The following is an 11,887-nucleotide window of genomic DNA, read 5'->3' on the forward strand; positions in this document are numbered from 1 at the left end:
AGTAAATAAGAAAATTTAAAGATAACTTAAATGTATTACTAACTACCAGTTTTTATAAATGGCTTTGTACAATGGTTTGGGATTATTTTATTTTACATGGGATAATATTTTCTACTACCTATAAATTTTATAAAAAGGAGAAAACTAAAATTTATTATTATGGAGGAATATGATAGAAATAGAAGACAGATTTTATGTTTGCCACATCTCTGATGAGTACCCATATTCAAGACTTAAAGTCATATTTCTTAAGGAAAACATAAAACAACATATGATACGGCAACTAGTGACTTTTTAAAATGTACCTTATTATGTGCTGAAATTTACTTTTTAACTAATGTTTGGGCTTGAAATATGGGAGGCTGATCTATTTAAAACATTTCTGGAAGGCATCTACTGAACAACACAAATGTTGGGGGGCACTATTTCTACACTGTATTGAATGGTTGAACCTATTTGACATTAGTGCTGGGTAAGTAAATCAACTCTATTGTAACTTGCTTCTTCCAATTGAAAAACTTGTAATGTCAGTAAATATGATCTACTTGTCAAATGCTATTTTGGTGAATGTGATTTTAAAAAGTTTATTTGAAACGGAATATGCTTTCAGGAGATTAATTGTAGTTTATCATTGGTTTGAGAATGACATTTTTATACTACAGAACCAAGTTTTACTGAAGTACCTGTGTTTTGAAGCACTAAGGATCTTCTCAATTAATGTTTTCCTGAATTATATTTGACCTCTAAGTCAAATTTTCCTAGCCTTGGTAGACCAATTATGGATCTATCGTTCCAGGAACTATTTTTTGGCCTAGTTATGCTGGAATGAATTCTTTCATTAATTATTAGGACAGGAGTATTAAAAATATTCTTATGACATTTGTGATCTTTTTTACTCATGTGGGCTGGTCATCTGTAAATTGAAAGTTTGAATTACAGTACTTTCATTCAGATTTTGTGATCTCATCTTTCATTTTAAGTTGCCTTGAATTTCACAAATGCTTACTGCTAAATCCTCTGTCGCATGGAATTGGGGCCCTGAAATATTATAGGAAATGAGAAATTGAGATGGATCTTCAATTACTTTCTGTTGGCATATTGCATGGGCTTAGGTGCGAAGTCTTGCCCTTGTTATCAGATGATACAGATAAGTGGGACCTGGGATTCTAGGACAAGTAGGTCCTGCAGAAGAATAATACTTTTTAGGCATCATATCAGCAAAATCAGGGAAATATTGAGAAAACCAGTTTGGGACCAGTGAGTTGAAAAAAATCAGAGTAGCATAGTAAAATCCCTTATAGATTGGAGGAAAATAAATATTTTTTTTAACCATGTGAATTCAGAAAACCAAGAACAATAAAAGGTATCACAAATTTATACTGACGACATTGCACTGATACTTCTTATATTCTAATATATATTCTAAACCTAATTATTTATATTCCAATCTATTTATTGGAATAAATATCAATTTATTTGTCGAATTATCAATTCTATTAAGATTCACTGTGAAATATAAAAGCAGCACATATAAATATGAAAATATAACTATATATAATGTAAGGAATGTGAAACAATGTTTTGCATTGTTCTGTTGTGGTTAGGTTATCAAAGGCAACTCTGTTTTAATGTATTATTCCATTATTTCTACCTCAGTGCTTGGTAGAGTTAGAACTAAAGCTTTAATATTTGTAGACTTACATCTTAGAGGCAAGAGGAAACACTGTGATTAAAACATTACCAATTTAAGGCCTAATATCGAGGAGAAACATATTGACTTCTGGAGCTTTGGAAATATTTGGTGATAGAAAGGCAGTAGTATAAGTTCCTGCCTGGTTGGATGTTAGACAGGCCAGGCCATTAGGTAATCATGCATATGAAAAATTCTTTTCACCTTCTTGACTTTAGCTACTTTTGAAATGGTAGTTATAATAAACAATTATATTTTGATATAATACCTTCTAGTCTGAACAGTCCTGTCTGAACTGTTCATCTCCCTATGATCCCTTGTAACTAAGATTAGTTTTGTTCCAGTAAGAAAATCTTTGCTGTCAGGGTAAGATATTCTGGTTGGTCTGTTCCTACATGGAAGAAGAGCAAAGGGTCAGGTAGACATTTGTTTCAATAAGACCTCATTCGGGAAGTTTTAAGCTGCAGAAGTTTAGAAGTAGCTTTTAAGCAAGGCTTACTTTGAATCCATTAGCTCCATAAAGCTAACTCAGTTGATAAATAAGTACTTGAAAAGCCATCACCTTCGAACCTAGGTATAAAGGCTTCAAAGTGTGATCAAATTTAAAATGAAAAAGACTTAAAATAGTCATTGACAAAAAATTGCAAATGTGAGCAATCATCCGAACAATAGAAGTATTTTTTCCATTATACACAGAATTTTAGAGAAATGAGATCAATAGCATTGTTAGTAACAATAAGGTTTCCTTGTTACAAATAGGCAACCAAGGATATATGCCTGTTTAAAGATTGCATCATTACCTACTTAAATTCACAGGATACTACATGATTCAGCAACACGTATACCAAATTACAACAGTACAGAGATTAACATCGCACTTGCACAAGGATGATATGAAAATTTGTAAAGTATTCAATATTTTTCATTCTTCAGATGCAAGAAATGAAAAACAGTTATTGAAAAGGTGATTCCAAAATTACAAGTGTAACAATACATGTAATTCATATAATTTAAAGTTAGTGTGACATCTGTGTAATAAATCTTCACCTTAGAATGGCCTTTACATAGCATAATCTTTACAAAGCTTTTGAAATTAGATAACATTGTCATTTTATCACAAAGAAGTAAAATGTTGTAAGGACCTAGGAAAAAAGGAATCTTAAACCGTTTGTATATGGAATGCAATCTGAAAGGACACATTTATTAATGAATTTATATATTATAAAACTATGTAGAATTCAAAGTATATCTAGGAGAGAATGAAATAGATTATGGACATTATACAAACAGAATACAGAATATTTTAAACTATACATTTTTCAGCCATGCACCATAAATATCTTTAGTTTCTGTAATACCCTTTTTTTTGGGGGGGGTCCTATCCTGGGGCCTGAACTCTGGGCCTGGGCGCTGCCCCTCAGCTCTTCAGCTCAAGGCTAGTACTCTACCACTTGTGCCACAGCACCACTTCTAGCTTTTTTCTTTTTGCTTATGTGGTGCTGAGGAATCGAACCCAGGGTCTCATGCATGCAAGGCAAGCGCTCTACCACTGAGCCACCTTCCCAGCCCCTGTACTACTCTTTTAGCAGATAAGTTAAAATTATTTCTGATTTAAACAATCACAACTTGCAGAAATCATTATAGATGTATGCATACAACTTGAATATATTTTGACATCAAAGTCAGGCAATTCACCTGGATGAATACCATGGAATCCATGAATTTTTAAAGTAAGATATTGCTGTTGCTTTGCAGTGAAAATATTTTGTACGGAGACAAAGGATGGACAGCATTTTTTTAAATTTAAGAAACTTAACCAAACCATTAAGACTTAGAAAAAATTGTACAGCCTTCCACAACTTCAAAGATGTAGTAATGCATACTTATCCTTTTGGCAATATCAAATGCAGTTTTTTCCAAATTGTTCTTCAGACCTGGTTTGATATAATGTTTCAACAGAAAGAGATCAAACGTATCATTTCTATTTCTATTCCCAGCAGAAGGATGCAAGGGGGTCGAGGCCATTAGTTTGGGCATTGTTTTCTGCATCATGATGAAGTAAGAAAGAAGCCACTCTGGTATTATTCCACGTATAAGCACTCTGCAGAGGTTTCCAGCCATTCACAATTATTGCATGAATACCTGCCTTGAGCCATCAACTCATGGACAATGTCTAAGTGTCCACGTAGGCTTCCCAATAATGAGGGGTAAACTCATCCTCATCCGTAGTATTCACATGAGTGACCTTTCTGGAAAGTACTCTTGGCATTGTAGTAAGCCGATTATTTTCGGCAGCCCAAAGAAAAAATTTGCTTGGCTCGTTCTCCATTTTTTTTTTCTTGCAACTGATACCATTCCTCACTTTTTCATCTTTTTCATCACAATTGTCTAACCAGGTACTTTTCCTGTCCAATGAAGGAATAGGTCCAGGCTAGGAAAGCAGCTAGAGAAGGCAAGCCGATTGTATCTGTGACAAAACTTTGTGGAACGTGGTATCAAGTATTATTTACTGGTGATCCACTTGCGCTGGAAGCATGATTCAGAAATATTGCTTGCTGATTCTGAACTATTGCTTTGATCATTATATTCTCCAAGAAGAAAAAGTGAGACTCAATTGATAGGAAAGGAGTACTAAAACATTTTGACTTCTCATTAAGCTGATTTCTCATTAAGATGATTCTCATTAAGATGATTGAAGGTTCGATCATCAAAATCACATGAAGACAATAGATACTCCTATTTTTTAACTGAAAACAAGTGTCTTTAAAAAAACAAGGAATTTAAGTAGTCGTACAAAGGACTTCTATTTTACTACTGCAATGAGCAGTAGTAAATGAGCTCTCTTATGGTATTTTTTGGGGGGTTCCTGTCCTGCAGCCTGAACTCTGGGCCTGCGTGCTGTCCCTCAGCTCTTCAGCTCAAGGCTAGTGCTCTACCACTTGAGCCACAGCGCCACTTCTGGCTTTTTTCTTTTTGCTTATGTGGTGCTGAGGAATCGAATGCAGGGCCTCAGGCATGCAAGGCAAGGGCTCTACCACTGAGCCACCTTGCCAGTCCCCTATCATGGTATTTTTTGTTTATGGTCTTAAGAAGAAATTTACTTGCTTAAATTTCTGACAGGACAATATCTTCACTGTACATCTTCCTTATGTACTCTGTTTTAAAATACTATCTAAGTATGTGCATTAGATAAGTATAGTGGAAAAAGTAGAAGCCACACTGGTGGCTCATGTCTTTAATCCTAGCTAATAAGAAAGATGAAATCTGAAGATTGTGGTTTGAAACGAGGCCAAGCCCCCCCAAAATACATTAGTAACCAGCAAAAGGTAGAAATGGAGCTGTGGTACAAGTAGTAAAATACTAGCCTTGAGGAAAACTAAAACAAAAAAACAAAAAATTCAGGGACAGCGCCAGGCCCTGATTTCAAGTCTTACTATTAGTACCAAACGAATGAATTAATTGATTAAAATAAGTTAAGTGGTCACATGTGGAGAGGCAAGCAAAATGTAACATGCATGGTGACTGGATTTTGTATTATTTTGTAATATGGCAAATTATCATTTGTACTAATCACTAATATTTTATTTGAACTTTTTTGTACAATAAACCCTGAATTTAGCATGCATGTATATGTGTGTGCACATGTGAGTATGTGTATATGTGTGCGTGTGCTGTTGCAATGTTGCTTGCCTATGTGGACAGGGTGAGAATGAAAAGAGCTGTTTTTCAATGGTTTTATTTATCAGTGTTCTGTCATGTCATTTCAATGGAACCACCTTTCTGTACATTTTATTTGTCAAATAATATTATCATAATCAAAGCATTTACAACATTAAGTTAGGTAAAAGAGATCACGTTCAGCTCTTATTATATGTTAGGTAAGAAGATACAGATCTAATTAGATAGTAAGTTATTGCTGTAAGATGACTTTCAGTACAAAATATGTAGTTGACTTCTTAAATTTGTTTTACTTTTAAGATATACACATGGAGTGAGTTTGACCGACTTGTCAAACAGGTATTACTCTCTGGTTATTCCTGTGAAACACAAGGTGAATAAACATTTTCCGGATTTCTGTTGAAAATATCTTTCTTTGTAAGATCATATCTATTCTCACTAAGTTAATCAACCCCATATTTATTATGTTTGAATATCCCAATATATTGACTGAAAATCAGTATTGTGGATATGCTTGTTAGGTATACATTTCAAAAACAAATAAATAAAAAGCATGTGTCACTTCCAGATTGTGTATGCATTTGAAGTTGTTTTGTACATGCAAATGTATCTTCATTAATGGTTCTTTTGTGGGAGTAACTGTCACAACTTTAACAAATAAGACTTTTCGAATATAAATAACACCCCAGAGCGAGTCGTGCAATTTCTGAAAACTCTGAATATTTTAGAATTATTTCAGTTCATTGACTATACAGCTAAAGACATTTCTGAAATAAATATTGTTAAGATCTGAAAATGTAAGTGAGTATATAGGTTTTTTATGCATCATTTTATGAAATGTCAGTTTTTATGAAACTAAATTAAATAGAATAAAAGAATGTAAGTGAATTGGGTTAGCTAATTATTAGTATAACTTTGTTTTTTTATTAAAATTGTCCTCGGAATGTAGATGATGCAGTTAAATTATTTCCTTTGTATCACTGTGCTTCAGTTATTTTCAGAATATTTGTAGTTATAAGAGTGAATTTGTAGTATAAATAAATGTTTTTTTAAATGATTAGGATTAATCTTGTGTTTTGTGTCTTATTCCCAAGAAAATAAGTTATTTTCAAGTGTTAATAGGTTATAATTGAATCTTCATTATTATAAGAAATTTTGAAAAAATGCAGTAGTATTGAAGTCTTTTAAAAACAATTATATTCACAAGTTGGAGAGTCTTTAATTCAGGCTTAGGTCTTGGTGTCTATGATTTTTAACCTCTTGTTCCTAACATTAATGATAGTTCAGACTGCGTTTTTGGGTATATGAAAGGTAAAATATTTATCTGGGGTCACATGTGATTTTTATATCAGTCTTGCTTTAAAAGCATTTTTAAGTAGTACCTTTCTCTCAAAATGTGAGGTATAAAAAGCAGTCAAAATACTTCTAATGGTAAACAACTTAGGTGAGTTACAATGAGGAAAAGATTGGTCCATAAGACCTGCAGTCTGTTTCCATCAGGAAATAGGAAGGTCATTCTTTAGTAAGACTGTGTTAAACAGAGATGGGATCCCCAGGCTGAATCATGGGACAAAATATGATTTCTACTATTTTGAGCTAGAAATCAAGAATGTTATAGTTTAGCAGTTCCTTTCACCAGGGAGGTATAAATTGATTATGAACTTGTAGTTTTCATATTACAGTTACCTATTTTCTAACAAAGATAAGTGAACTATTATTAGAGTGTACACAATAATTCTGGGATATTTTCTTAGAATTAAGAGACTAAGTGCTGGTATTTTAGTCATAAAATAGAATGAGGTTATTTGATACAGTGGGAGATGGGTCTCAGGCTAACTCATACTACGTGTGCATTGTTGTAGTAGTAATTCCAACTCTGAAGACTTCAATATCATCATCCAAGAATTTAAAATGGAAGTAGTTCCACTTTACGGAATTATTGTGAGTATTAAATTAGATACCATAGGTAATGTACTTGGATAAACAATCTATCAGCATTTGGCACATTCTACTTGTTAATTTATCCTGTAATGAATTCTAACATTTTTACTGTGATTTCATAGTGTGTCTTTATGATGTGCAATGTGATGTATTGATATTCATAGCATTGATTACTTTTCTCTCACTTTAAGGAAAATACCTGCAAAAAAAAACTTTCTGAGGAGGAAATTATTATATTGACTCATGGTTTTAAGAGAGCACAGTTTAAGATCAGAGATCTCCATTTTTTTAAATTATATTTTGATTATCTTAAATAGTTGTACAAGGGAATTTCTATTCAACAAATCATTTTTTTTTGTCGGTCGTGGGTCTTGAACTCTGGGCCTGGGTGCTGTCCCTCAGCATTTCAGCTCAAGGCGAGCGCTCTACCACTTGAGCTACAGCGCCACTTCTCAACAAATCAGTTTTTTTAAGTACAGTGGATCTTTACATAATTTTCCTACACCCTTCCCAACCTTGCCCCACTTTAAATTTTTCTAGTTTCATACTACCTCCATTGAATATTATGCCTTCACTGTCTTCCTCCATAACTCTCTTTATTCCTTCCCTTTGAATTCCCATTACATCTTCCAAGTGATAGTTTCCTGGTATTCATTTTGTTGGATTAAATGTTCAGTTTTATAAGAAATTACACTTTTAAATACTCTGCTGCATATAGCATGCTTTGGTTAATATTGAGGTGAAAAGTTGAATAAAGTTATAGTTTCCAAATATGAGACAGCACATGGATCCTTTGTGTGTCTGGCTCTGACTTAGTTTATTTAACATATTTTTAGATCTATCCATTTCTTTGCAAATAATGTAACAGTCTTCATAATGGATGAGGACAATCCAATTTTGTATATGTGCCACACTTTCTCTATCCATCCCTCCGCCAAAGGGCATCTGGGCTGTTTCCATAAGTTGGCTAAGGTGAATAGTGCAGCAGTGAACATGGTTGTGAAAATGATTTTACGGTAACCTTTTGGAAGAATTCATCACTATCTTTCTGGGAACAATCTTCTAGCCAGTTTTCCAGAATAAGCACATCCCTCCCTTCATCTCCACTACAACGTATTGCAAATCCTCAACAACACACTACCCCCTATAGGTCTCAATAAGCTAAAACCACACTGTGCCCTTATTCTTTCAATACATTTTTTTCATAATTGTACACATAATTTAGTGAGAACTTCTATGTACTTTCCTAATGTGGGAATGAGGGAGATGACAATGGAGTAAAAGTAAGAAATATGCAATTTAATTAGCTATTATCATATTAAAAATAATTTTCAGCTCTAACTCAGCCCCATTTCCTATTATTTTAATCTTTATTTTATTACTTCATCTATCCCTTAAATTTTAACAGGTGAGTTAAATACAAAGGCAAAAAGTGTGGTTTGATTTTGACACTCATGTGTGAGGATGAACAATATTGGCAAATAAATTGGAATTAATATCTATTATCCATTTTGTTAAAGGACAGATGGTTTTCCCAAACTGATTCTCGCAATTCATATTCCATTCAACAACGAGAAAAGTGCTACAATTCCCTTTGTTTTGCTCCTTATTAACTTTTATTTCCACACAAGCCTTGAATTCTTTTCTTGGAAAGTAAAAAGAAAAAACAAGTTAACTTTTTTTCTTTTTTTTAAGTTTTATTTATTTTTTATTTTGAAAATACTGTACAGAGGGGTTACAATTAGATGAGCAAGATAATGAGTACATTTCTTTAATAAGCATTGTAGCCTCCTACTTTGTTTCACCTTCTAATACCTTCCTATCCTCCCCAACCCCTCACCCAATCCTCCCCCCCACCCAAGTTGTAAAGTTCGTTTTCAACATGACAACTTGTACTTCTCATTGTTGCCACCTGTATCCTTATTTAAACTACTTGTTGTTCCCATTCCCCTCCACAAATCATACCAACATCAAATACAGTGAAAGCAGGGGTTATTCCGTGGGGGAGGGACATACAAAGCAACAAAGAAATAATCTTATTAATGCGTTAGAAACAAATGCATGAAAGAAAAAAATTGGAATACATATCGTAGGGTTCATTTCACCTAACATCATCTTATCTGTCTTTTTCTGCTTTTCTCAGACATATACTAGTTACTGCAAATAAGGGAAACTATGGGACCTATGATTCATTGGGCTTGACTTACTACACTTAATATAATTTTTTCCAAGTTTTCCATTTCCTAACAAATGGTGCAATGTCATTCTTTTTGATGGAGGCATAGAATTCCATTGTGTATATATACCACATTTTCTTGATCCATTCATCTACTGAGTAAAATCTGGGTTGGTTCCATATCTTAGCTATGGTAAATAATGCTGCAAGAAACATAGTTGTGCTGCAGCATTAGTATGGCCTTGTTTGTGTACATTTGGGTAAATGCCCAAAAGTGGGATTGCTGGGTCATAGGGGAGCTCTATGTGGAGTCTTTTGAGGCACCTCCATAATACTTTCCAAAATTGTTGAACAAGTTTACACTCCCACCAACAATGAAGTAAGGTTCCCATCTCTCCAAATCCCCTCTAGCATCTGTTGTTATTAGAGTTCTTGATTTTTGCCATTCTAACTGAGGTGAGGTGGTATCTTAATTTGTTTTGATTTGCATTTCTTTTATGGCAAGGGAGGTTGAGCATTTCTTCATGTGTCTATTGGCCATCCTTCTTTCTTCTTCATAGAAGTTTCTCTTTAATTCATTAGCCCACTTATTTATTGGGCAGTTGTTTCTTTGAGGATTTGTTGTTGGGTGATTAAATTTTTTGTGTTCCAAGTATATTTTTGATTTGAGACCCTTGTCTGTTGTATGGCTAGTGAAGATCTTCTCCCAATCCATGGGCTTTGTATTGATCTTGCTAGCTATATCCTTTGCCATGCAGAAGTTCTGCAACTTCATGCAATATCATTTGTCCAACCTTTGTTAACGCAAGTTAACTTGAACTTTGTCATTTATGTTCAATTCCTCTCTTATTAACATTTTCCACTTCAGTAACATTTATTTTCATTTATTTCTGGTAAAAATCTATGGTCCTGCTCGAGGTAAAGTGAATTTTTTCTGGCTTCATTGAAATAGCAGAAGGACATATTTGGACATGGTGTTTCAGAGATAACTTAATAAAGAGAAAATATAGAATTTAAATGACTTATAAAAACATTATCCATGTACATAGGACCATATAAGATGATGTTAGGTGAAATGAACCTCAAATTAGGAATACTTGATTTTTCTTTCTTCTTATTTTTTATTGTGAAAACATCATACAGAGGGGTTACAATTACATGGGCAAAGCAATGAGTACATTTCTTTTCAAGCATTGTTACCTCCTCCTTTGTTTCTCCTTCCCATCCTTTCCCATCATCCCTCCCCCCCCACAACCCCTCTCTCTCTCTTAAGTTGTTAAGTTCATTTTTCAATATCTTGTACATCTCATTGTTGCATTGGGTCCATTTGTATCCCTATTTAAACAACTTGTTTTTCCCTTCCCCTCCACAAATTATACCAATATCAAATACAGTGAAAACAGGGGTTATACCATCGAGGAAGGACATATGAAGCACCAAATAAATCATCTTGTAAATATGTTAGAAACAACCACAAGAAAGCATTTCTGCATGTCTCATACATGTATTAATTATTGCAAATAAGCGAAACCGTGGGACCTATATTTCTTTGACCAGACACAAACTAACAAAGAGATCATCCTATAAATATTTTAGATACTTGGGTTGGGGAGGGGGGACTTGGGGAGATGGGAAGGGAAAGGATGGCAGGGGAAAAACAAAAGAGGAGGTAAAAATTCCCGATAGGACATGTACTCATTACCTTACTTATGTAACTCTAACCCCTCTGTACGCTATTTTTGCAATGTGATGTTGGTATAATTTGTGGAGAGGAAGGGAAAAAACACGGATACAGTGGACCCATTGCAACAATCAGATATACAAATCGTTATGTCAAAAAACGAACTTTGCAACTTTTCAGAAGACTGCAAGTAAGACAATTTGAAACAATAAAGGCAAGGCCAGTATATAGATCTATGGGAGTGATATAGAGAAAGCATTGCTACTAAGTGGAACATGAAGGATGAGGCCACTCTCTTTCATTCTATAGCTCTAAATGATGTTTGCTAATCACACAAATTTGTAAAATGTAGAATGGAAAAATAATTCTGGTGCCAAAGCAAGTCAGATACAAGAACATCAACCTTACTAAAAAAGAAAAGGCCATGTTGGGAAAGCAGGAATTATACTGGTGGCTAAGATTACATTACTTTTTCTTTCTTTCTTTTTTCATTTTTTTGATGGTTGTGGGGAGAGGGGTAGGTTGATGTCCTCCACTCATCAGCTCAATGCTAATGTTCTACCACTTGAGCCACAGCACCTCTTCCAGTTTTCTCAGGTTAATTTGAAATAATTGCCTCAGAAACTTTCCTTCTCATGCTGGATTGAACTGCAATCTTCATATCACAGCCTCCTGAATAGCTAGGGTTATAGGCATGAGTCACTGGCACTGGGCTTAAGAT

The 11,887-nt window shown here is 34.2% G+C and overlaps 1 pseudogene; it reads left to right on the forward strand.

The window, feature by feature from the left end:
* Nucleotides 1–2,514: 2,514 nt before the first annotated feature.
* LOC138831419 (U6 spliceosomal RNA) lies at nt 2,515–2,613 on the forward strand (annotated as a pseudogene).
* The last annotated feature ends 9,274 nt before the right edge of the window (nt 2,614–11,887 follow it).

Source organism: Dipodomys merriami, unplaced genomic scaffold, assembly GCF_024711535.1.
Source record: "Dipodomys merriami isolate MVZ:Mamm:240054 unplaced genomic scaffold, mDipMer1.0.p SCAF_195, whole genome shotgun sequence".
NCBI classification, from domain to species: domain Eukaryota; kingdom Metazoa; phylum Chordata; class Mammalia; order Rodentia; family Heteromyidae; genus Dipodomys; species Dipodomys merriami.